This window comes from Protopterus annectens, chromosome 3.part1, assembly GCF_019279795.1.
Source record: "Protopterus annectens isolate FY-2018-M chromosome 3.part1, PAN1.0, whole genome shotgun sequence".
Taxonomy (NCBI): domain Eukaryota; kingdom Metazoa; phylum Chordata; order Ceratodontiformes; family Protopteridae; genus Protopterus; species Protopterus annectens.
Window position 1 is genome coordinate 133306970 of NC_056732.1, and position 26732 is coordinate 133333701.

A 26732-nucleotide genomic window follows, 5' to 3' on the forward strand; every position below is an offset into this window, starting at 1 on the left:
AGTTGTATGTGGACACACTTTTCCAAGAGTTTTGCTAGAGGTGAGAGAATGGCTATGGGCCTATAGTTGGACAATTCTGTGGATCTACTTCCTTTATGTAGGGATATTACATGTGATATTTTCCAGATGGATGGAATGGTTGCCTCGGAAATGGATCTATTAATGAGGATAGAGACTGGGATAGCGATGACATCAGCAGCTAGTTGCAGGAATTCAGCTGGGAGGTGATCTGCTGCTAGGGAAGTGGGTTTAGGTTTTTTGAGACGGGTTCGTATAAGGGTAGTAGAGATAGTTTGGAATCTAAAGGAGAAGTGGATTACAGGAGGCTTTGCGCTATCTGTTTTATTATTTTCGGTGGAACTAGGGGGAACTGGGTGAGGGGGGTTAGTCTTGGTTGTCATTAGTTGGGTAGCTAGTGCCTGGATAGTTTCTGTAAAGAAGCTATTAAATGTGTTTGCAATAACCACTGGTGTTTTGTCAAGAGCAACTGAAGGGGTGGGAGTGGTGGTATGACCTGGGTGAAGGAGGTTATTTATTCCAGCCCAGAACATTTGGGGTTTATTTTGATTCTTTTGTTGTAGGTGGGTGTAGTAGTGTTTTTTGTCTGCTATGATAGATTTTTTATTGTCATTTCTAATTTGACAATATCTGATTAGATCTATGGGTTCTCTAGTGTTATGCCAAGTGGATCAGGCCTTATTCCTATTGGACATTTGGATTTTGTGAGTTTAGTTAGCCATGGAGCAATTCGAGTTTTGGCAAGGACGGTGCGAATCTGGGCATGAGAGTTAAGGATATTGAGGTATTTAGTGTTAAACAAGGCCACAGCCTCATCTAGTGACAGTCTTTTAAGTTCAGACCAGTTGGTAGCTTTTAGGTCTTGTAGAAAGTTGTCTAGGTTAAAGTCTTTTCTGTTTCTTGCATTCCTATAGTGTGTTGATGGGTGAACTCAGCTATGAATTTGATAATGTAGATGAGGCAATGATCACTGAGGTCATCAGGTAGTGTGCCTGAGTGGTGCATCTGCAGTTCACCATTAATCAGGATCCAATCTAGGATACTACCTTTGTCTTTATTTTTACTGTACCTAGTGGGGGAGGATACGGTTTGAGTAAACCCATGGAGATTTAAGTGGTTGCTAGGGGCCTCAGAAGAACAGGTGTTCCAGTTGATGTTGAATTTGCCTAAGATAATGGTTTCTTGGTGATAGTTGCCGGCTATATGTTCTAGGGTGCTAACGTTATTTCCAGGGGGAATATAGGTGCAGACAATGTATCTATTTTTATTTTTATTTATTTGCAGCTTAGTGATGAGAATTTCAGCATTATTTACCTGTGGAGGCTGTTGGGTGTCACTAGTGACTGTGAGGTTGGACTTAAATAATACAGCCACCCCACCACCTTTCTTAGATTTCCTGTCTAACCTAAGGATGTTATAACCTGGGAGAGTTATTTCAGTGTCTTTAGTTGCAGGTTTTAACCAGGTTTCTGTAAGGCAGAGAATGTCTGGGACTTGGTTGGCTAGCAGTGCATGGAGGTAATGGATTTTATTATTTAGGCTCCGGATGTTAAGATGGCAGGCTAGAAATGAGTTTGGATACTTATCTAACAAAAAATAGAGGGTAGGATTATTTACCTTAAACCCAGTGTCAGGAGGTGTAGAATTGTTAGAGTTTCAGTAGGAAATCTCTGGTGTGGATACTAGTTAGGTAGGAGTTCTAATCCCAGACATGGCAACTATGAATCCACTGTGTGTGTGTGCGTGTGTGTGTGTGTGTGTGTGTGTGTGTGTGTGTGTGTGTGTGTGTGTGTGTAGAGATTAATGATTTTGAGGCCATTCACAGTCACTACACATCCCATTGCCCTACTTTAGCAAGCCTGCTGATGTCAGTCACCTTGAAATACCCCTTTGGACAAGGGTTAGCCCTATAAGCTCCATGGCACATGTGATAACTGTGTAATGCTGTAGTGTAACATACTAGTTAGGTAGGAGTACTAATCCCAGACATGGCAACTGTGAAAGCACTGTGTGTGTGTGTGTGTGTGTGTGTGTGTGTGTGTGTGTGTGTGTGTGTGTGTATAGAGATTAATGATTTTGAGGCCATTCACATTCACCACACCCCCCATTGCCCTACTTTATCAAGCCTGCTGATGTCAGTCACCTTGAAATACCCCTTTGGACAAGAGCTAGTCCTATAATCTCCATGGTGTGTGCAATAACTGTGTAATGCTATAGTGTGCTAGTTTGGTAGGAGTTCTAAACTCAGACATGGCAACTGTGAAACTGTGTGTGTGTGTATGTGTGTGTGTGTGTGTGTGTGTGTGTGTGTGTGTGTGTGTGTGTGTGTGTGTGTGTGTGTGTGTGTGTAGAGATTAATGATTTTGAGGCCATTCACAGTCACTACACATCCCATTGCCCTACTTTAGCAAGCCTGCTGATGTCAGTCACCTTGAAATACCCCTTTGGACAAGGGTTAGCCCTATAAGCTCCATGGCACATGTGATAACTGTGTAATGCTGTAGTGTAACATACTAGTTAGGTAGGAGTACTAATCCCAGACATGGCAACTGTGAAAGCACTGTGTGTGTGTGTGTGTGTGTGTGTGTGTGTGTGTGTGTGTGTGTGTGTGTGTGTGTGTGTATAGAGATTAATGATTTTGAGGCCATTCACATTCACCACACCCCCCATTGCCCTACTTTATCAAGCCTGCTGATGTCAGTCACCTTGAAATACCCCTTTGGACAAGAGCTAGACCTATAATCTCCTTGGTGTGTGCAATAACTGTGTAATGCTATAGTGTGCTAGTTTGGTAGGAGTTCTAAACTCAGACATGGCAACTGTGAAACTGTGTGTGTGTGTATGTGTGTGTGTGTGTGTGTGTGTGTGTGTGTGTGTGTGTGTGTGTGTGTGTGTGTGTGTGTAGAGATTAATGATTTTGAGGCCATTCACAGTCACTACACCTCCCATTGCCCTACTTTAGCAAGCCTGCTGATGTCAGTCACCTTGAAATACCCCTTTGGATAAGGGCTTGTCCTGTAAGCTCTGTGGCATGTGCGATAACTGAGTAATGCTATAGTGTAACATACTAGTTAGGCAGGAGTTCTAATTCCAGACATGGCAACTGTTAAACTCTGTATGTGTGTGTAGTTATTTTGAGGCCATTCCCAGTCACTACACATCCCATTGCTCTACTTTAGCAAGCCTGCTGATTTCACTCACCTTGAAATACCCCTGTAGAGAAGGTCTAGCACCATAAGCTCTGTGGCATGTGCCATAAATGTGGAACAATTTAGTAGCAATAACTACACAGGTATGGGTTTGAATTTCATCTGTGGCAAGTGTTTTTGTGTATACCTTGAAGATTTTGGCCCCATTTACACACAGTACACATCTCAGCATGAGACTTTAGCAATCCTGCAGATATCATCCACCTTAGAAGTACCTGTTGCCAATCCTAACCCATGTCAGGTCAGTGGTGCAAGTGGTAAATGTGTAACGTAATGGCCTGTAAAGATTGTTCAATAGAGGTTTGAACCTCACCCCTGGCAAATGTAAATGTCTAGGGTAAAATTATTTTTGGTATCTCTCACCCACTACATCACCCAATGCCAGTATTTACAAGGGCTGGTGATGTTCCTCACCTTAGAAGTACCTTGGGACAGCATCTGTCCTATAACCTCCATGTCGCGTGCGATAGTGCAGTACACTGTAGTAGCAATATATAGCTAGGTGGGGGTTTGAATCGCAGTGGTGGCATGTGTGTGCGTGTCTGTATCAGTATCCTGTGTGGAGGTTGCTGTGATTGTGTAATAACAGGATACACTGTGGGGTGTGTTTTACTAAATTATTATGTTGAGGACCTAGTATATGTCACAATGTCCACCTCACAAGGACAACAGATGTCAAACACCAGAAAGGCTAGTGTAGAAAATCCATAACCCTACATGTGACATTATGGATTAATGAACAATATAGGCAACCCATGTGTTACTCATAGAACACTTTCCACCCATGTCTCATACACAAACACACTTGGCTAGGCAACAACCACTATATTGGTAGTTCCCTGCATATTGCCTCACAGATAGTAACCACGGTGTGATTTCAGTGGACTACATGCCTGTTGACCACAACAGCGCCATTGACATCAGAAAGTAATGTGATGTGTTACATCTCCTTACTGTGTGTTATTCAGCAAGTAAAAGGACATGGCATCCTGTTCCATCCCTACAGTAGGCAAATAAATGCTTACAGCGGTCCTTTTAGTATGTTCCCCACTGGACGCCTGCAACAACTGTAGAGTCTGCAAATGTACCCCACAAAGGGAATACCATGCCTTATACACATTCCCCATTACAATTCTGTATAAGGCCTGGTGGTGTTCTTCACTTAAGAAACTCGGGACACACCTCATCCTAAATGCTGTGTGGTGTGTGTAATTAAGGCCAAACACATTAGTAGGAATAAGTACCTAGGTAAGTGTTTTACTCTCATTGTTGGCAAGTAAGTGTGTGTGTATGTGAAGGGATCTACTTCAGTTTGCAGAAAATACATGTCCCAGGAGGTCATCTGTCCGAGAACTGACTGGCAAATGCTAACATTTCAAAGCAATCATCTTGTGTAAATTCATTCCATCAAAACTAGTAGTAGATGTGTAAATGCACAGCTGTACAGTGATACTGGAGTTAGTATATATAGTTGGGTGCGGATGTGGGCACAGCCACCCTCATTGGAGTTATTGTTGTGTGTATCTCCCCACTTAGTCTGATGTAATACTGTACAGTTTATGCTAACAGGTTAAGTAGTTGTCAATCACACTATGTGCGGTTCTATGCCACCCCACGCCCTCCAAAGTGAAGGACTGTGCCACTCACACCAGCACACCTATGTTTACCAACTCCAGGATTGCACTACATTGGGCAAGAGGACATATACCCTGTGAGTACCATTGTCAATGACAGTAAACTAGCAGACTGATTATTTACTGATGTGATGTTTTGCCTATTTTGTCTTGGTGGAATTACATAGGCTAAAATGGGTTCACTACAAAATTAAGTACATCCATGTGTACATTATTCTCTGTGTATTGCGTCAACACCAAAGCCTCTATGTGTGTGTGTGTGTGTGTGTGTGTGTGTGTGTGTGTGTGTGTGTGTGTGTGTGTGTGTGTGTGTGTGTGTTATACACAATCATGTGGTGTGTGCCACTCAGTACTCTTACTATTGTCCACTATAGAAGGTCTGCTGACATCAGCCACCATGCACTGACCGGTATACACACCTCAGACCTATCAGCCATGTGGCACATGCAGTAACTGTTATACAGACCTGTTACTTGTGTTCAACTGTACCCAGGATATGACACAGTCAGTGTTTCACCACAGTGCCATACCCCTTGTAGGAAACAACAGCTGACCAACACAACACAAACTGAATACATTAAGGAGACCACAATCAGTCAGTGTTAATAACAGCTATAATGCATCATGGCTGGACAGATACACATCCTGACATGTAAGCATTAACCTTTCCAGCTGAAAACATGTTACACAGCATTACATTGCTAAACCTTAGTACATTCACCCTGTGCATCAGAACCATATTAGCCTGTGCCTGCATTGATGGTATGGATGACAGGGATGTGGCACAGGTATCATCATATGCACAGGGTGTGTTGTAGGTATGCCAGAGACCTAGGCTGAGCCAGTTGGTTGACATCATGTGTGTGTGTGTTAGGGGTTTTGTTATCAACTGGGCTGTGCAGATGTGGTGTGTGTAGGTATAAAGGTGCCCTAGCTGTGTTGGTGATATGTGTGTGTGTGCATGTGTGTGTGTGTGTGTGTGTGTGTGTGTGTGTGTGTGTGTGTGTGTGTGTGTGTGTGTATGTATGCAGACAGTTCTGCCATGTGACTGCCCTATACAAGGGTTTGTTGGACATCTGCAGACCGTACATGGCAGGGTGTGCAGTTCACCATCTCCGGCCACGGACACGAGAACTGTAACTGCCAGGGGATCCATGGGCACTACCAGGTACAAGCCCAGATATGGTACTCCCCCCTGATGATGACAAATGTCCTCTGGATCCGGGTCCCTTTTGGGACCAGCCAGGACCACGTGCATGTGGCCTGCTGTGTTGTGCTGTGCTGTGGACAGCACCCCCCTGCAGTGCTGGTGCTGGAACTGCCACTACAGGAGGGGCTGTGACTTGTTGCATGTCCACGTAGACCTCCACCTGTTGGTGTTGCTGACCTACATCCACGTGGCTGTCGCCCTACTCCCACCATATGCTCTAACACAGACATTGCATGGTCGAGGATTCCCACCATCTCATCCAACCATCTATCCAGGACCTCTGCAAAATAACGGTGAGCACCTGCAAGATCACAGATGTTGTCAAGTACAGCAGAATGAGTAGCCCTCTGGAGTCTCAGACTCTGTCTGGTATAATGTTCCATACATGCCTGTGCCTCCTTGACAGCCTGAAACATGCATCTGGTGACACCTGCTGTGGCACGTCTACCAGGGCATGATGGCCAGTAGTCCTCCTATGAGCACCCCTGTACATCTACCTGTGTGGTACCTCGCTGGTCATCCAGCTATGGCTGCTGTGTACAGACACACTTGCCATAGTCACCAGACTGTCCTGTCCCATGCCAAAACCCGCCAACTGTCCCTCATCTATGGCCACTGGTGATGGGGTATGTATAGGCAATGTGAATGTGAATGTGTGGGGGGATGGGGTTAATAACAGTGGGATGTCAACCGATGGCATAGCTTCAGCCCCTGACAACCCTGCCTGTGCCTCACCATACCTATCATCTTGTCAGGGTCTGTATGGACACTAACATCAGTTTGCCTGCAAGAGGGTCCCTAACCCACTTCGCCACCTTGAGAGGAAAACAAAAAAACGTAATTTAAGACCTCTACGCCATTGCTTACCTCTGCACACACACACACACACACACACACACACACACACACACACACACACACACACACACACACACACACACACACACACTTACAAGTCAGGTGGCACAAAGATATTACACAAATATTACACAGACATCTCATTACCCAACAGTCAACATGCATGACACATTGCACTAAACAGCATTCACTGCAGCTATACTCAATCCCTGTTACCAACATTATACATCTCTGTGATGCATGAGTTGTGTTAGTAGGTGATGCCCCTTCCCCTGGAACACACACTTCACCCATGTATACAGTATTGCTGTGCACCTGTTCAGCACCCTGGCATGTACTGTGCACCATACCTCATGAGTGCACACACCATTGCTGAATGTGTATATGTGCCATTACTTGGTCACTCCTCCCTACAAATGTCCCCAACTCTGCCAGATTGCAAGGTCAGCTCATGTGCACAGCCCTTGGAGGTCACACAGTGTCTTCACTATTGCTGTGGAGTCAGGGTTATGTCTGGCACAATTCATGAACTAGACTGTGTTCAGATACAGCCATTCTTAGCATGCTTTGAATGTATGCTTCAGTTCACTGTTGTGTTTCAGGATGACACCCCTCCCCATCCTTAGCCTTTTTGCAGATGCTTGAAAACTATGGGCCACGCATGAGTGTCATTTTGCAGTGTTCCAAATTCAGAACACCATATCTTCTGGCCTAGTTCCTGCTAATGAACAGCAAACCTAAAGGTGTACACTGGCACCAGCAAGGTACAGATGGGGATGGTGGGCTTCAGGTGGAGTGAGGTGTTGCTTGTGCAGCACATTTATCTTTATTAATACTGTCTGTAGGTTTCAGCCTTTGTCTCAGTACACCATTACACATTGCAACATGTGCTTTTGGGAAACTCGATGTTATGCATATACTACTTGTAGAGAGCCCTGGATGATGTTTCCTGTGGAACAGCTCTTCCATCTGATTACCCTAACCCATAGGCCACACTTGTGTATAGTCCAGGCAATTGTCAAAACAGGTACTGCAGAGGCAGTACTTACTAGACATTCCTGCAAGTCCCTCAGTGTTGTTGCATGTTTCTGGGTGGTCTGCATGACCTGTTTGCAACATGTGTTGTCATCTGTTTTGGATGGGCATCTGTTTATTTTCTACATTAATGTTGTCCTATACTTCATAGTCATATACACGACTGTCTGCACTGTTTGCCATGGTATATGCAATAGTGAGGTAAGGCTATGTCTCCCACTCCTGAGTGCTACCTTTTGGATACAGGATCCATTCCATGGTTTGTAAGATGTTGCAGGTGAGTGGACAAATGTCATGGACATACTTCTTGGACAGCAGACCATTACTTGGTGTGGCATTGAGGCCCTGTACTTGATGGAAGGTGCGTACTCAAGAAGAGTGAATGCTGTCAGTACCTCAAAAGCTGCTTCAACAATATGTTATTTGGAGTATGTGCGCACATATGCTTCCAGTGTTGTTTAAGGTATGTATTCCCCATATTTGTTGTCCTAACATAGGATTTCATAGTATACATTCATTGCTCATGTTAGGATCATATTACAGGTTGTAAACGTTGCTGAATGTGGTATTGTGATATGCTGTTGTGTAGATCTGTAACAGTTGTCATTGTAATAGTGGTATATACACTGTTGTAGCTACTGTATAAGGGTAATGTTTCAGATATGTCCCTACTGTAGGCGATTTGTCCCACCATTATGTTCATCTCTGTTTACACATCTTGCACTGACAGGTTGTTAGGTATACAGCAGGACTCTTACATACACTTCAGATATGCCACCATGGTGACCACTGTAATGCAGTGCAGTTAACAGCAACAATAAGTGAACATGTACATCATGCATTATGGGTAGGTGGGTTAAATGTGTGCATGGCAAATACCACGGCCATAACATGGCCAGCGTATTGGTAAACCTGAACAAAAAAGCTCCATACTCACCAGCTACAGGCTGCTGCCCCAGAGGTATACCAGAGGGACCTACATAGTTGTATGAGAGATGTAATGTCAGTAGCCACACCTGTGGCATTGGTACAAGGTGGGAGCAGCATTTCAGTACAACAGTACAAACCCACAATACTAGAGATTATGCACATCTGTTCATTACTACACTGCAGCAGCAGACCATGTTATCTGACATATGCATGAATATACTTTACAGATGAAGATGGATAAGCAACAGTGGTCTACTAATGTGCCCTTACCTGCATGCTCCTCATCCATTGTGTGGATAGCACCCACATCCACAGTGCTATCATCAGGTTCCTGGCTTGGCTGGTGGGCGGGTGCCCCAAGGCTTGCGAGGAGCTCCTCAGCATGTGTCAGTGGGGGCTGGATGGCATGACCCCCACCTGTGGCTAGCTGGTCCCTCCTAACTGCAGCAGCATGCTGACGGGTGTGATGAATGAGATCAGTGTAACGATGTCACACCTGCTCATAACTGCAGTTATGCAGGCCAACATCATTTACCCTGTGGATGAGCTCATTCCACAGGGCAGTTCTCTCCTGCAGATCATGGGTCGTATGCCCAAAGAGGGTTCTGTGGTGATGCATGAGGTAGTTTATTATTATTTCATTCTCCTGTGGAGTATAAGCACGGAGATGCTCCCTTGACAATGTACCTGGAAGACATAAACAGAAAAAAAAGATCTGAGGACCTCATACTGCAAGGATATAATAGTTGTTAATTGACATCCTCCCCCACCATATCTGCAACAATTATCTGAATACATAAATCAATGGTTATGTTTACACCAAACCTACTGTTGGGACATATATCCTATTGTGCAACAAATATTGAAATGTGTTTCTATTCTTGCTCCATGTTGAAACACTATCATTGGTGACCTGTTGGTAACAGTGTAACCTGCATGTCATTGTAATGCCCACTGTGGTTCCATATATGCCTCTGTTTGCTATGCAACTGTTCCAAATCTGGTGTTTTTGGTTAATGGGAATATATAGGCATGCTGTTATAACTAATCGTGGATTGTGTTAACTATTACTAACCGCATATATTCTAAAACTGCAACACAATAGCATGTTTGGGAAGGTTGTTCCCAGCAGAACCACCTCTCCCACGTCATCTGGCTGTAGCACCAGGTCACAGCACGTCTGGGACCCACCTGGGACCACCTTATCCAATGGTCCTGCACTACCTTCAGGTGTAACCACATCAGGGGATGGTGCTTGCCCACCCCCCCCCCCGCCAGGAGCATGCACAGACAGGATCCTGTCACCTGAAGTCAGGTCTAAGGTATGGTGCATAGGGAGCTCCGCAGAGAATTGGGGGACCTGCTACACCAGCTTGAGGCCCTTGTGACAGAATTAGAGGGTCAGCCTGCCCCTCCTGCTCAGCCCCCAGCACAGTCACCTTCAGGGCCATGAAGGTGCAGTGGTGACTGACTATGGATGTGGACCTCAGTCCCACTGTTTCATTTTGGGGGCTCATGGGCTTCCAATTTCCAAACAACCCTCCCCATCCAAGGTGGTTAGCCACCACATGTGTCATATACCGCCCCTGTATGCTGTATTGTCTGTCTTCTGATCCAACCTAACTCCCCAAATATACCTACTATCATTCCCCAACATCCCACTCTCACCTTAACAAAAAAAGGACAATCTGTTCCCAACACAAATTTCACACCATATATAACTGTCCATTTCACACCTGCTTACAACTGCTTACAGGTGCCTTAACCACTCTGTATCCAACAGCCCTTGTTCTGGCCAGCAAATAAATTATCAGCCCTTGCAAGTGTCTAACCCAAGACCCTGCACACCATAGCCACAGCAATTTACCAGTAAGCCATCTGAGCTGCAGGTATGTGTGATGTTTTCTCAAACAAATCATGCAGCACAGTCATTCAACAGTAGGGAAACTGTATTTATATATATATATATATATATATATATATATATATATATAGGGTCTATGTTATATCATCGAACGCTTAAAAAAGCAAACAAAGAATAATCGACCCCATGTAAGCAAAAGCTTACAATCTCGAAAGCTCAGAACAGAGATTTTTTTTTCCAGGTGAAAAAAAATCACTGTTCCAAAAAAAAAAAAAGAAAAAAAAAATTGAAAGAATACATAAAGTCGGGGCTTCACCCCCCAAACCCCCCCCCTACTTAAATACACCAACTCCGAGATAGCACTACAGTGCCGAAAACAGCAAAGTAATGGAAGCGGCCAAGCAAATTCTTTCCCTGCCTTTTCATTTTTTTAAGTTCGACCAAGACGCATTCGATAGAATGCATCTTCGGTCATCTAATAGAAACCCTGTGTATATATATATATACATATATATATATATATATATATATATATATATATATATATATATATATATCTATAGTGAATTCAGACATCGGATCCACACTCTGAACCTCCTTCCTCCACAGCTGCACTGTTCTGCCTTGCTATGAAACAGAGCATCACATGTGGACACAGTCTAACATTAGGGGGGATATATAGGGACAGACCGTAGATAAGCCTATTACAAACCTATGAAGTTTGTGTATGATACATTTCACATTATCATGACTGTTCTGAAGGTGGTGGGGTCTGAAACTCATGTGTCTATCATGACTTCATTACTTCCACCTTCAGCTATTTGCCAAACTAATATACATGTTTGGAGGAACAGAACAAACACTATGATGGTTTAAATCTTGTCATTCTGTGCAGATCTGCACAGCTGACATGTATGGCCCACTGCCCACGGGGCCAGATGCTATATCCATAGCAGTTGTTCAGTAGGACATAATTACAGCAAGTCTTGATGGCACATATAAATCTTTCTACATCATCTATCCCATTATTACAGACCAAGTACTACATTCAATTACATGCTGGCATGTTTTACATACCTGTTTTATTATTGTGCTCTCTTCTGTGTACCACTTGGATATCTTGCTTGTGTGTTTGTTTTTTTTTTTTTAGTATTATTTTTTCTCTTTCTCACTATCTCTCTCTCTACAGGGATCAAGCTGGTTAGAATAGGTTGCAGCATGGCTTTTGTAGGGGATGCTCATGATCAAGTGATGGCCTCTGCACAAATTGGTGTTCCCCACTTGCTAACTGCATGCAGCCAGCTGTGTAGTACTTCCAATAGCCAATGTCATAGCAATCCACTACTATAAATGACTACATCATGTGGGTGTTGTCCTTTTACCTTTCCTGTATAGAAGACATCCTTCCTGTGTGTGGGCAGCAGTGTTACAGACAGCAGGTAGCAATACCTCTTACAACAGGACTTGCAGACACAGGCCAACTACATGTTTGTATAAGGTTCCAGACCTACGGACAGTGTGTGAGTGTTGCTGTTATATGCATTGAATGCTGCTAGTTTTACAGGGTTTGTCTGTACATGCCAGTTTTGCATGAAATTTAGTCTGTCTGCATAGCTCACAACTGTGAACTTATCCACATGATGGCCAGAGGATTGGCTGTTATGTTTTGTATGATCACCACACAGGTCTTGTCTGTGACATATCAGTGACATTCTCTCCGTTGATTGCTATCAGTACATGGCAACATTCTTCTGACTTCATATTCCTGTTTAAAGGTATGTTACAACCAATCCTGTAACACCAGCAACTTTCACAGTGTATAACAGTAATATTTCAAATATGGCCTTGTGTTCCAGCCTCTGTCTTCCACCTATATACCAGGCTTTGTCCAGATTTCATGCAGTAAGAGGTTGTTAGGTAATGGCCTATCATTATTTAGCGCTGGCATTCCTGCTATCATTCCAGTGATATTGTGAACTCCCACAAAAATTGTGGGGTAGGGTCCATATATATGAGGGGTACAGCTGGACAAAACATGTGTGACCTTGTACAGTCCGGAGGTCAGTGTATGGAGAACACTGTTATATGCCCTTGTAAGACATTTTATGGGGGAAGAGTATTAAATGTTTTTAACCTATACTGTTACAACATGTGAGGGATATCAGTAATAAGAAACATTAAGGTATATGGCTGTACATTTTTATACGTTTCATCATGGTAACAGTGATGGGCTAGAGCTTAGTGTCTTACACACAGTTCTGTTTGTCAGTGTGATAGTGACGTTTTCAGTTAAGCATTATGTGACATAGACATTTACATTGTGACAACAAATATTTTTCTCCCTAGGGGTTGAGTACAGAGTGTAATTGGAGGCTGCTGAACTACATCTGTAATTAAGTGTTGATTGGTTCTTATCTTCAAGGCAAGTGTTTTTTTTTTACTGTTGTACTACTTGAAGGCATTAGCCTGGACAGCAAAGTATGTTATGTTTTTCAGATTACTGTATCATATGTTTTGTTTGAGAGTTGCATTAATCGGTTAGGTATTTCAAACACCTAACTGCTATAAGATGTGGTATAAACAACTGAAATAGTACACAAATAAACATTTTTATGTATGCAAACTTGTGTGTGGTGTCATGTCCTTTGCACTGTATGTGGGTATATGTTTCATGCAATAATTCTCATTTGTAGGAAAGAATCAAACACTGGCCATTTTAAAAGGTGGCAACTGTAAGAATAATGGCTGTTTGATATGCTGTGCGCCTTCTGTAGATACTCTTTTTATACATATCTATAAGTAATTATATATTTTATGTGTATGTATGTGTGTGTATATATATATATATATATATATAGATATATATATATATATATATATGTATATATATATATATATATATATATATATATATATATATATATATATATATTTGTGTGTGTATATGTATCATTGGAATCTTTACTGCTTCCACATTGTACATTCCCTATGATAGACTGACTGTTCTGCATGCTATGTTAGAGAAATCATCCTGACATCTTATAGATGAGATGGCTTACTGTTAACTTGTTGTGGCTATGTTGTGCAGGGTCCTAGGTTCAAGAGTTGCAAGTGCTGGTTATTGTGTTTCAAGGCAGATCAGTTCAGCTGTGGAGGAAGGGATAATGGCAATAATTACAAGAGATCCATATTTTGGACCCCTTCACCCCCCATTAACAGTGCCTTTGGTCAGATGTTTTGCAGTGAGAGGTTCAGAGTGTGGATCCAGTGTGCGAATGCAATATATATATATATATATATATATATATATATATATATATATATATATACACACACACATGCATATATGCATACGTACATACATCTACATATATAAATACATTTTCCCTACTGTTGAATGAGTGTGCTGCATTATATGTTTGAGAAAACATCACATTGATCTACAGGTCAAATGACTTAGTGGTAAATCACTGTGGCTATGATGTGGAGGGTCCTGGTTTTGAGACTTGGAAGGGCTGATTATTTTGTTGCTGGGCAGAACAAGGGCTGTTGGATACAGAGTGATTAAGTCCATTTTAAGTGGTTGTAAGTGGGTTTGTGTGACTGTAAGCAGTGGTAACTTCCAGTTAAATATGCTTACAGACAGTTAGCCTGACCGTGTTTAATCTGTGTAGCCATTGCTTGCTGCTGCATAAACAGGCTTAAACTAGCTTACTACTACTTAAAAGTGCTTACTCCTGCTTACCCCCATGCTAATTTCTTTAAAAGAAAAGAAAAAGGGGGTGCTAGGAAAGTGGTGAAAAAGGGGGCACACAGAGGGAAAAACAATAGGAAAAGTAGCTAAGGATGTGCAGGACAAGTGTAGGGAAGGTCCATAGCTGTCCATTTTTCCTACAGCAACAGCTGTGCATATGTACTGAATTTGGAGGTAGATTTGGACACTCAAACCCCTGAGAGAGGGGTGGGGACAACGATAATGTGTTATGAAGCCAGTTAGACCAGATTACATGTGTCCAGTGGACATGTGTGCAAAATGGACAGCTATGTATGGGGCAAAATTTTGGGGGGGGACAGATTGCCTTTTTTTTAAGCTGAGATTGGGATGTTAGGGAAGGATAGTAAGTATATATGGGGAGGTAGGTTGGGTAGGGAGACAGACAAGACAGACAAGACAGCATACAGGGTTGGTATATGACACATGTGGGGGGTAAACACCTTGGATGAGGAGGGGTGTTTGGAAATCATAAGCTCATGAGCCACCAAATGGAAACAGTGGGACTGTGGTCCCCACCCATGGGCAGTCACCGCTACACCTTCATGGCCCCAAAGTTGGCTGTGCTGGGGGCTGAGCAGGAGGGGCAGGCTGACCCTCTAAATGCACTACGCAGTCCTCAAGCTGGCATAGCAGATCTCCAAACTCCCTTTGGAGCTCACTACACACCAATCCCCAGACTTGACTTTGGGTGACAGGATCCTGTCCCTGCCCACTCCCGGAGGGGATGAGCCCCATGCCCTGAGGTGGTTCCACCCAAAGGTAGTGCAGAAGCAGCGGATGAGAAGGTCCCGGGGTGTGTCCCAGGCATGCTGGAGCCTGGTGCTATGGCCAGATGAGGTGGGAGAGGTGGGACCACTAGGACCGACCTTCCCATCTATGGTGTTGCAGTTTTAAAACATATGTGGGTTAGTAATAGTCAACACAATCCAGGATTATTTATAACAGCATGCATAGATATTCCCATTAACCCAAAACACTAGATTTGGAACAGTTGGATAGTAAACAGAACCATACCTATCAACTGTACAGATTTTCGCCTTTATATATTTAGTCTGTTTTTCATAAAATTGTGGCTTTCTGGCAAATTAATGGCAAATCATTAAAGACTGAAGTTAGAAAATAATGACTCAGATTTGAGTTTTAGACTTCATACCCTTCAGAAAATTCATGCTAATACAAAACCTGTTATTCTAGCAAATTTCTAAGTTTGTACGAGCAATATTTTAAAATTGTCCCTGTTTGTACCACTTTTTTTATAGCTTTGTCCAGATTTTTTACTCTAAGAGGTTAAGAAGTTTGAACAGAACACATGCATATATGGAACCACAGTGGCCATTACAATGGCATGCAGGTTACACTGATAGCAACATGCCACCAATGATAGTATTTCAACATGGAACATTAATAAAAACACATTTCAATATTTATTGAACAATATTTATTGAACAATAGGACATATGTCCCAACAGTAGGTTTGGTGTAAACATAGGAAGCAGAACTATTCAATCCTGGACTGTTCGCCCCTGGATGGTTCGACCCCAATGCATTTCTATACAATTTCATGTATAAATTTATATGTGATTTTTTTTAGTGGACAGTTCGACTCCAGACTATTTGACCCCAGACTGTTTGACCCTGAAACTTTGACCATTGGGAACTGAGAAGGACATGTACAGCAGCAGAGGATTTCTCGCACGAGTTCATCCAAGTTCTTGAAGTCACACAAAGAACGCTGGGGTGCCTTTTGTGGCTAGATGAGGGGTTTGTACTTAATTCATGCTCTCTCTCTTCTTCCTCAGGTCTGTTGCTATCATCCAAGCTCAAGTGATTCCTTATTTCCTCCTCAATTTCCTCCTCCATCTGGATGAGGCTTGGGACTAGCATTCCAAATTTGGATCCTCGCCTTGCCACATCCAGCAGGCAAAGTACAATGTGCTTTTCATTTCTCTTTAATACCAGGTCATTAGTTTCAAACATAAGTACATCTGGAATGGCTAGCTCCTGTCTGCACCAGCAGATAAAGTTGTAGATATTGTCCCTGGCAAAGAACAAACCAGAAGTCACATTACAGGCCTGGAAGACAACCTCCCCTTGAGAAATATTTAGGGTTTTGATAGCTAATGGATGACTCTGTTCAAATTCCTGAGCAACCAGGTTGACATTGTTTGCATGCTGGCATAGCACATATCCAGTCTCTAGTACTTCCAAGAAGTTGTCAACCTGCATGTCTAAATCATATAGGGTGTTAAGCTATTCTGCCAAGTCCTTCTTCATAGCAAAGAGGTACTCCTCACTTGACTTGAAAGGATGAATGCTTTTGCAGGCCGCAGACTGGATGTTGCTCTGATCAGCCCTCTTCCAGTATTACAGTTTTATAAACAGCACAGAGACTGTTTTCTTTTCCCGAAGTAGCTCATCCCATTAATTTATGCATGCAAAATGGATTCCTGCTAGCAGCATAGCCCCAATCAGCTCTAAACATTTACCATTCCCGGCTGTAGGAAAATCCAGGAAGTACTCAGTCAAGTTTATTTCACAAGTAGTGACATGCATGTTTTTAACAAAACTGTGGAAACAGAGTAAAGTTTTGTCAATAAACATCTAAAGAGCGCATGCTTTAGCGAAACTCCTTGTACATGTGCCAAGCATCACTCAAGCTGGTTTCCATCACTGTGCAAATTCAACTGCTCGATTAGCACTTCAGGTGGCCTGGGACTTTAAGAGATCCTGTGGGGCCAAATGCAGGATCCATCCTTCATCAGTTACTTACATCCCTAATGTGCCAATAATTTGAATAGAGCATTACTGTCAGTCGTAGGTAAACAGCCTTCACCAGACTAACCATGTAAGAGGTATCTGAGGAAAACTCCAATCTCAATACAATAAGCAGCAGACATCGTAGTGATTATCCCACAACCAAAGGACTTCAGATCACTGATTCTCAGGGTCACAGACTCTCTCAGCACAAGGGTCACATGTATTGCTGTTACGAAGCATGGGTGTTGGTCTCAAGAAAGGTTGCGCCTCCCAATGGGAAGTGCTAGTACCGCCTCCCTCTTCGGGAATCGAACTTGGGACTTCCACACCACACTGTTCAACCTTCTTCTTAGTCGATCAGATGAATTTGGTCCGTAATCATAGATTATTTTGATGCGTATCCTTTAGATTACACCTGGGCAGAATTCTCCGACAGAACCACATTCAGTTTGAGGCTGCTGTTCAGGTCCAACCGTCCTGGGTCAAATCGGTCGGGGGCGAATTATCCGGGGGCAAATTGGCAGGGTCAAAATGTCCTGTACCTGTAAACATACCCATTGATTTGTTTATTTAGATTATTGTTGCAGATATGGTGGGGGGGGGGAGATGTCAATTAACAACTTATATATCCTTGTAGTATTCACAACTTTAATGATCATTGCTCTAATCATTAAGGTACAGGTACTATTACAATAACCTATGGCCTTGGTTTGGGCAGTGGTATGTTTGTACACAGTGTATACTTCAACTATCTTATAGCTAAATTCTTACATCTCTTACCTGGTAGACCTGTGGAGAGAATGTTTGTTAACACTACCTGACTGTTTCTACACATATTCCCAAATTCAAAGTTAATACTATGCACATACCTCTCAATCTCTTAATGCACACACTCTGGACAAAGCTTGACAACATGGGAGTACAAATAGGGATATGCTTTAAATATTGATGTCATAAACTTGGAGAGTTGCATGAGTGACAGGATTTGTTTTAATATACATTTTCTGAAGGTTTTGAGGTCTGAAAATCAAATATATGTCATTATTTTATGACTACAATTCTGAGATCATCCCACTGATTTGCGCCAGGGGGACAAAGGAAGAGGCAGAAAATATGAGTCAGTTATCTGGACATTCTGAAAAATCTGTACAGTTGAGAGTTATGATTATGCATACAATTTACTACCACTCCCAGGATTTGAACGGTGGCTGTGTCTGCTAAAAATACAATTTGAGACACAGTAGAGTGTGTTATTTGGATATGACTGTATATTGCTTAAGTGTTTTCTCTTGGTTGTACAATTTGACCTTGTAATTATAATAGTCTTACACAGACATTCCTACACATATTTTTATGTAGCACAGTGTGAGAAACAATGGTTGACACAACAGTACTATTCTGATATCAGATGTTACTGAATGCTACATGTCAAGCCATACTATACCAGATTAAACACTACCAGTTCAGGATTTAAATCTTTATTGGCAGACACAGTTTTCTTATCTAACGGACCTATGGAGGGAATGTTTAACACTACCTGACTGTTTCTACACATATTCCCAGATTCCAGTTAATATTATGCACATACCTCTCAATCTCTTAATGCACACACTCTGGGCAAAGCTTGACAACATGGGGGTACAAACAGGGACATGTTTTGAATATTGCTGTCATAAACTTGGAGAGTTGCATGAGTGACAGGATTTGTTTTAATATACATTTTCTGAAGGTTTTGAGGTCTGAAAATCAAATGTATGTCATTATTTCTTTACTACAGTTCTGAAATCATCCCACTGATTTGCCAGGGTGACAGAGGAACAGGCAGAAAATATGAGCCAATTATCTGGACATTCTGAAAAATCTGTACAGTTGAGAGGTATGATTATGCATACAGCTTATTACCACTCCCGGGATTCGAACCATGGCCGTGTCTGCTAAAAGTACAATAATTTAAATCACAGTAGAGTATGCTATTTGGATATTGCTGTCTATCTCTTCACTGTTTTCTGTCTAAGTCTCTCTTGGTTGTACAATCTGATCTTGTACTTACAACAGTCTTATACAGACATTTCTAGACATTTTTTATGTAGCACAGTGTAGGTAACAGTGGTTAATACAACATTACTATTCAGAGAATGCAACAATAAATGCAATACAATATCAGAGTAAACAAAACTAGTCCAGGATTTAGAGCTTTATTGCCAGGCAGTTACCGTTTTATTTAAATATGACCTATATGGGACTATTGCTGTCATATTGTTTGGTTTAGTCAGTTCAACCAATACAACAGTTTTATACTGCCAGATGACTTTCTACTACTTTATATTTATTTGGTACGACTACTACAAGCATGATTGTTTCTCACCAGCCTCACAATACAGTCTTGTAGCCTACTTGCATGGGCTTCCTGATTCACATCCCGCTCAGCTGCAGCTGTAAAGGAAATAGAGACATATTTAGGCATAACTATCCATCACATACACATGCTGGACTTTAGTAAACAGTAATGGTACGACTACTTACACACTGCTGGGACATCACCCCCTTTGCCTTGCTTCTTGGACCCACTCATCCAAGACCTCCCTCTTTCTCCGCTTTAAGTCGACATCTATGAACCTATGAACCTATAGTGGTGCCTGACCTGCTCAGCAGTCTGAGGGATACCAGCGGCACTGGTGACATCATGGGCGAGATGGTCCCAGGCTTCTGCTTTATATTGGGAGCCCTGGTACTGGCCCTGCAACAACCTCTCATCATGTCTTTTTACAAGGAGTCCTACCATGACCTTGGACTCTGGTATGCCCCAGCACTGAGCCTGGAAGCAGAATCCCTCTCCAACTCCTGCCATCCTGCCTACAGTGGGAAGTTGCAACCAGTTATGAGCTGTATTCCCCCCTGTGGGGTTTAAATACAGCCAATTTCCCACCCTTTGTCGTGATTGGACAGTTTTGAATATGCTGAGCTAAGCTAAGCTACGGGCAAAGCTGCTTAGCTAAGGTTGACATTGCTTAAAGGGACAGGTTCAGCACTGCTTACAAATGGGCAAATCCACTTATCTGGGCTACTCATTGCTTAGCAGTTATATTTACACAATGCTTACACCTGGTAAGCAGAGCTGTACAATGCTTAGCATTGCTTATTTTTCATTTTATAGACTATCTGCTGTATGGCATTGATTCATCATTCATTACATAGTATAAATTTGTTTACTGTCCTTGACACCCCCCACTGTGCTTTCATTACATTTATTCATGTGTGACTATGCTGTATGGGGCACTTGTGTTTATATGGGGATTTCACAAACTTATTAAACTGACACCTCACATCTGGACCTAATGCAGTACTCCATTTAACAAATAAATATTATTTAGTAGGCAATACTAAAAAATGTATGTGAATTGGTTATAATGGAGATTGAACTGGAAATGGCTGCTCGCAAAGTGTATGCTCTAACTACTACACTATTGCAACACTGCTTATGTTCAATGTCTCTTGCTATTTAACTTCTTGTGCTGTTTAAGCTGGACTAAGTGTAGCTAAGCAACATGCACACCTTTGCAGCTATGCTTAAACTTTATCGCATTAAAAAAAAAAAAAAGTTTTGTTGTGTTATTTTATCTATACCCTTCAGAAAACTTTTGGCTTGGTAGCATACCTCTCAACCTCTTAGAGCAAAATATCTGGACAAAGCCTACAATGATGGGGGGACAAATAGGGATAGATTTTAAATATTGCTCTTACAAACTTAAAAAGTTGATAGAATAATGGGTTTTACATTAGCATGAATTTTCTGACAGATGTGTGGAGTCTTAAACTCAAATGTTTTGTCATTATTGAATGACTTCAATCCTCAGCTATTTGCCAGAAAGGTACACATTTTAGGGGGAACACACCAAAAATATGAGGCAAACATCTGGGCATTCTATGAAAATCTGCACAGTTGAGAGGTATGCTGGGTAGGGACGATTGTCCCTTTTGCACTGACCACATATTTTTTGTTTTCCTGAAGGGTTGGGGGTGTTATGAGCATTCTTGCTTGTTTTTAATTGCTGAAAGGCAATTCTGGAGTGCAGGGGGCATGTGTATTGTGAGAACTCTGCTTTCAGACACACCCCCTGCACTTGCACACAGAACCGTGTCCGTTTTAGAGTATGGCAACGCGCCTTCATAAATATGCATGGCACGCTACCATGCTGAACAGGAATGGTCCCTGCAGTGCAGGAATAACTTATTCCTGCACAGCTGCTTGCTGAATCCAGGAGAATACTTTCACGTTTGCACTTTTAGAAGTGATTGATGAAAATATTAGGGGTGGAGATGTTAAGAATCGAACTGAATGTTCAGAGCTTAAGTGGATTATATGTTTATGAGTAGATAATATTCCAGGCTTGAAGGAAGTTGTTTCTGTCAAGCCTGTACTTAGAACACATGGTCTCAGGCATTAATTTGATTGGCTGTTTTTTTTATGAATGGAGTCTTTTAATAATGAATCGGTTTATGTATCGTGATATGATTCTTGTGTTTTATAGGTCAGTCTGCATTTTAAATACTTAGTTTTCTTGGATATTAATGGTCTGATGAAGTGGCTATTTTACTGTGGAAGTGCTAACTTGTTTGTTTTATTTGTTTTATATTAAAGTTGTGCTGTACCTTCCTTATTGTTTCTTGGGTTCACTCTGTTTTTTTTTCATCTTTATGTGAATAGCCGATCTTTACTTGCACATTCATCATTTTTTTTTTTTTTGTTATTTTGGCAGGTTTATTACCTGCAGTACATAGCAGAAGGACGTGATTCAGAGCTGGGATATAATCCAATAGGGCTGTTATGCCTAACATGGATTGACTACAACGTTTGCTCTTTGAGTAAGTGAACCCTTTATTTGATATGTGTCTAGAAGTGTGACAAGGATACAAGTTCTGACTGTGGTATACATGAAGCATACACAGTGTTATTAAGATACCTTGAAAATAAACTTTACAAGTTTAAGTGCCACCAATGGCAATGGTTACACTTTGAAGCTGCCATTCACGATAAGATTATACCTCGGGGATTACATGTGCTTAAGATGCCAACACATAAGAACAGTCACCATGAGTTCCTGAGGCACTGGCACTCTTTAAATCTACAGATGAACTTTGATTATATGATGCTATTACTTAATTATTTTAAACCAGAGAAAGAGGCACTTTCCAAAGGCTTAAAAATGACATTCTTGGTAGATTTACATCTGACTATCAAAAGGAATGTTTGGATGAAATATTTGATAATGCTTATGCCTATAAATGCCAGTTGCAATTGATTAATAAACATTGCAGGGAGCCTGGTTAGACATTATATAGGGGCATGTTTGTTTATGTCCATGAGCTGAGTCGAATGACAGGCATGATGATAATGTACAATCTGATGTGACCAGTAGCTTGAATGCTGATATGCCATTGCCGAGTAATAAACTGGAGACTGGTGTTTCTCAGAATCCGTTTCATGTACAAACTAGGTTGCAGCCATCTAACACTGCCCCCAGTACTTCTACTGTGGCTACCCATTTTTTCCTTCATGGAACCCCTCCCCATAGAGACATACCATACAAGGGGATGATCCTGAAGCCAGAGAAAAAGAAGAGGAGTTTGTTCACTGAATCAAGGCAATGCGGTTCACAGAATGAACACGAGAAGCAAGAACTGAACAATTTATTTGTTAATATTTTGTCTTTATCTCTTACTGCTGATCAAATTAATGTGTTGAATAAAGGATTAAGCTTTATACCAGCCAGGAAGATGAATGTCACAAACGTGATTATTGATCTTAAATTATTGGTCTAGGGACATCAGTTTAAAGATGATATTTCCCTAAAATGATATTGGTATTAACTAATTGTTTAAGAAACCCAGCTTGTTTATACCTGTGTCCCACCCTTTGGCAGAAGCATTCACTAGTTTGTGTGAGAATGATCTATGACAAGTATTGAAAGATACTTGCAGTATATTAGATATGCAGCTAATATTTACAACTTAACTCCCAATGAATTATGTTAAACTATGCCTCTTGAGATACGTCCAGCAGAAAAAGGGGTAGGTATTGTCCTGATGGATAAGCAGCATTATGTGAGTAAAATACAAGATATCCTGCAAGATCATGCTACCTATGATATTGATTCCTACATAAAAATTTAAGAGAAACACCTCTGTGCCCTATTGTTTCCAGCCATTGCTGGGTGAATGTATCTCTCTCTATATTTGCTGAGAAATCAACTCAACAAGTGCTAGATCGTCTTCCTAATGTTCTGAAGGACACAAAAAAAATTTTACATAGTTTATATGCCTGGTATAAAGATCTGAAGATGCCTGATGGGTTGCTTTTTGTTACCCTTGACATTGTTTCACTTTATATTGTAATACCCAATGACGTGGGTATTGATAATGTTACATTGTAATACCCAGTGAAGTGGGTATTGAGAATGTTAGAACTTTTCTTTCAAGCTGCAGTGACTTTTCCTCTAATAAAGTTATATTGATTTGTATGTTACTCAAACTTATTTTAGAAAAAAATCTATTTGTGTTTGAACAAGAATTCTTTTTGCAGTGTATAGGTTTAGCTAGGGCACAGTGTGTAGCAATTCATAGGTACATAGGAGTGTACTAGGCTAATGGCCCTGGAGCCTTTACAAACCTAGCCCATAGAATTATCCTGGTATCGTGCCACCCGACCTTAATTCCCAGTGCCTCTGTCAAGTAGAGCCACTGGAGTGATCCCCAGGGTGAATTTTTTATTTTCCATTACTTATCAAAATTTCTCCTGAATAGGGCTAGTAAGGTGTTCTGTTTGACATCTATGGGAAGTCTGTTCCATAGCATGGGCAGTCTCTGGGTTATGACCCTGTCCTTCCAGCATGTTCTGTTGATTGTGGTAATGAGGTTGAGGTCTCTGGAGCTTTTGGGGCGGAGGGATTGGGATTTCTTTAGATGTAGCATTTCTACCAGAGCTGGGTCAGACATGGCTTTGTAAGCCAAGCAGAGATCACCTCTAAGTAGGTGATATGAGACAGAAAATAGATGGAGTTTTTTGAGTCTGTCCATATAGAACAAGGGTTTAAGGCCTAGGATCCTCTTTGTGAGGTACTTTTGTGGCCTCTCCAGTTGTTGCAGGTATCTAGTAAGGTACATTCCAAATGGAGCATTGTACTCGATGATTGGCCTAATGAGGCAAGAGTAGAGGGAGACAAACCTCTTTCTTCCTGGATGCAAAACCCTTAGTAATGAGATGTGCCACATAGAAGGACTTTCTGATCACAGTGGCAATGTGGTGGTCAAAAGAGAGGTTGCTGTCAACCTGTGTACTCAGATCTCTGATAATGCCTTCTGTGTTCAGTGGACTACCATTGATGTGGTAATTCATAGGAACGGGGTTTTTCCCAAAGGGGATGACGACACATTTTTTGGCATTGAGCTTAAGGTCATGGTTTTGACACTAGTCATTGGTCTCACTGAGGCCTTTCTGTAGGATGTCAGCATCACTTGGGGAGTTAATAATAGCTCCCAACTTGCACTTGTCTGAGAACTTTGTCAGCCATATTCCCTTCATGTTGGCCTGGACTTCACAGAAGTAAATACCAAACAGCACAGTAATACTTTGTTGAAACACCTTTTGATTTAATTACAGCATTCAATCTTCTTGGGTAGGAGTCTATCAGCATGGCACATCTTAACTTGACAATATTTGCCCACTTTTCCTTTCAATATCGCTCCAAATCTGTCAGATTGTGAGGGCATCTCTTGTGCACAGCACTCTTCAGGTCACCTCACAGATTTTCTACTGGATTTAGGTCTGGGCTCTGGCTGGGACATTCCAAAAACTTTAATTTTCTTCTGGTGAAGCCATTCTTTTGTTGATTTTGATGTATGCTCGGGGTCATTGTTGTGCTGAAAATTGGAATTCCTCTTCATCTTCAGCTTTCTAGCAGATGCCTGAAGGCTTTGGGCCAAAAGTGACTGGTATTTGGAACTGCTCATAATTCCTTCCACCTTGACTAAAGCCCCAGTTCCAGCTGAGGAAAAGCAACCCCAAAGCATGATACTGCCACCAACATGCTTCACCTTGGGGATGGTGTTCTTTTGGTGATGTGAAGTGTTGTTTTTGCGCCAAATGCACCTTTTGGAATTGCGGCCAAAAAGTTCAACCTTGTTCTCATCGGACCATAACACATTTTCCCACATGCTTTTGGGAGACTTGATATATTGTTTTGCAAATTTTATCCGGGCTTGGATGTTTTTCTGTGTAAGAAAAGGCTTGTGTCTTGCAACCCTACCCCATACTCCAGACATATGGAGAATATGGGAGATTGTTGTCACATGTAGTACATGACCAGCACTTGCCAGAAATTCCTGCAACTCCTTCAGTGTTGCTGTATGTCTTTTGGCAGCCTCCCTGACCAGGTTTAATCTTGTCTTTTCATCAATTTTGGAGGGATGTCCAGTTCTTTGCAACATCACTGTTGTCCCATAGTTTCCCCATTTTTGAGGACTGTCTTCACTGTGTTCCATGGTATATCCAATGCTGTGGAAATGTTTTTCTACCCTTTTCCTGACTGATACCTTTCAACAATGAGATCCCTTTGATGCTTTGTAAGCTCTCTGCGAACCATGGGTTTTGCTGTAGCAGGCAACTGAGTTAATGTCAGGAAAATCCTGGGGTTTATCAGAGTCTCTTTAGTTGATGGCAGGTGTGTACCAAAGAAGACTGAATGCTGTAATTAAATCAAAAGGTGCTTCAACAAAGTATTAGCTTAAGGGTGTGCACACTTATGCAACCAGTTTATTGTATGCTTTTTATTTTTTATATTTTCCCCCCAACAGATTTGTTTGTTTTTCAATTGAATTGTACAGGTTATAGGTCACATTAAAGGTGGGAAAAGTTTTGAAATGATTTATTGTGGTCTCATTTTTTTACATCACAAAAAACTGACATTTTAACAGGGGTGTGTATACTTTTTATATCCACTGTACCTATCAGTCCTATTATGAAATCGTGATCATGCAAGCTGTGTTTCAGCCGCTGCCACATCAGGTGTTTTCTTTTTTTTTCTTTTCCCTGATGTTGTGTTGTTGTAGACTTGATATGTGTGTACATCTATCTATCTATCTATCTATCTATCTATCTATCTATCTATCTATCTATCTATCTATGTGAATTACTACCCTTTGTCAAACCTCACAAATGACATCTAGAACACTGACACACTTACATTGACAAACAAATGTTAACACTTTACTGTACATGCAAAAGAAAAAAATGTATTTTGCATCGGGGCAAGCACTCCTGCTCCCCCCATACCCTCTGTTAATTATATATATGTGCTAACTCAGAGATTGCACAGTTCCAGAAGGAAAGGCCATATTCCCCTACACCAGGGAGTGTTAGTCTCACACATCTGTCAGACATCTGTGT

The 26732-nt window shown here is 41.6% G+C and overlaps 1 pseudogene; it reads right to left on the minus strand.

The window, feature by feature from the left end:
- Positions 1-26732, minus strand: part of LOC122797641 — a 121567-nt pseudogene that overhangs the window by 21548 nt on the left and 73287 nt on the right.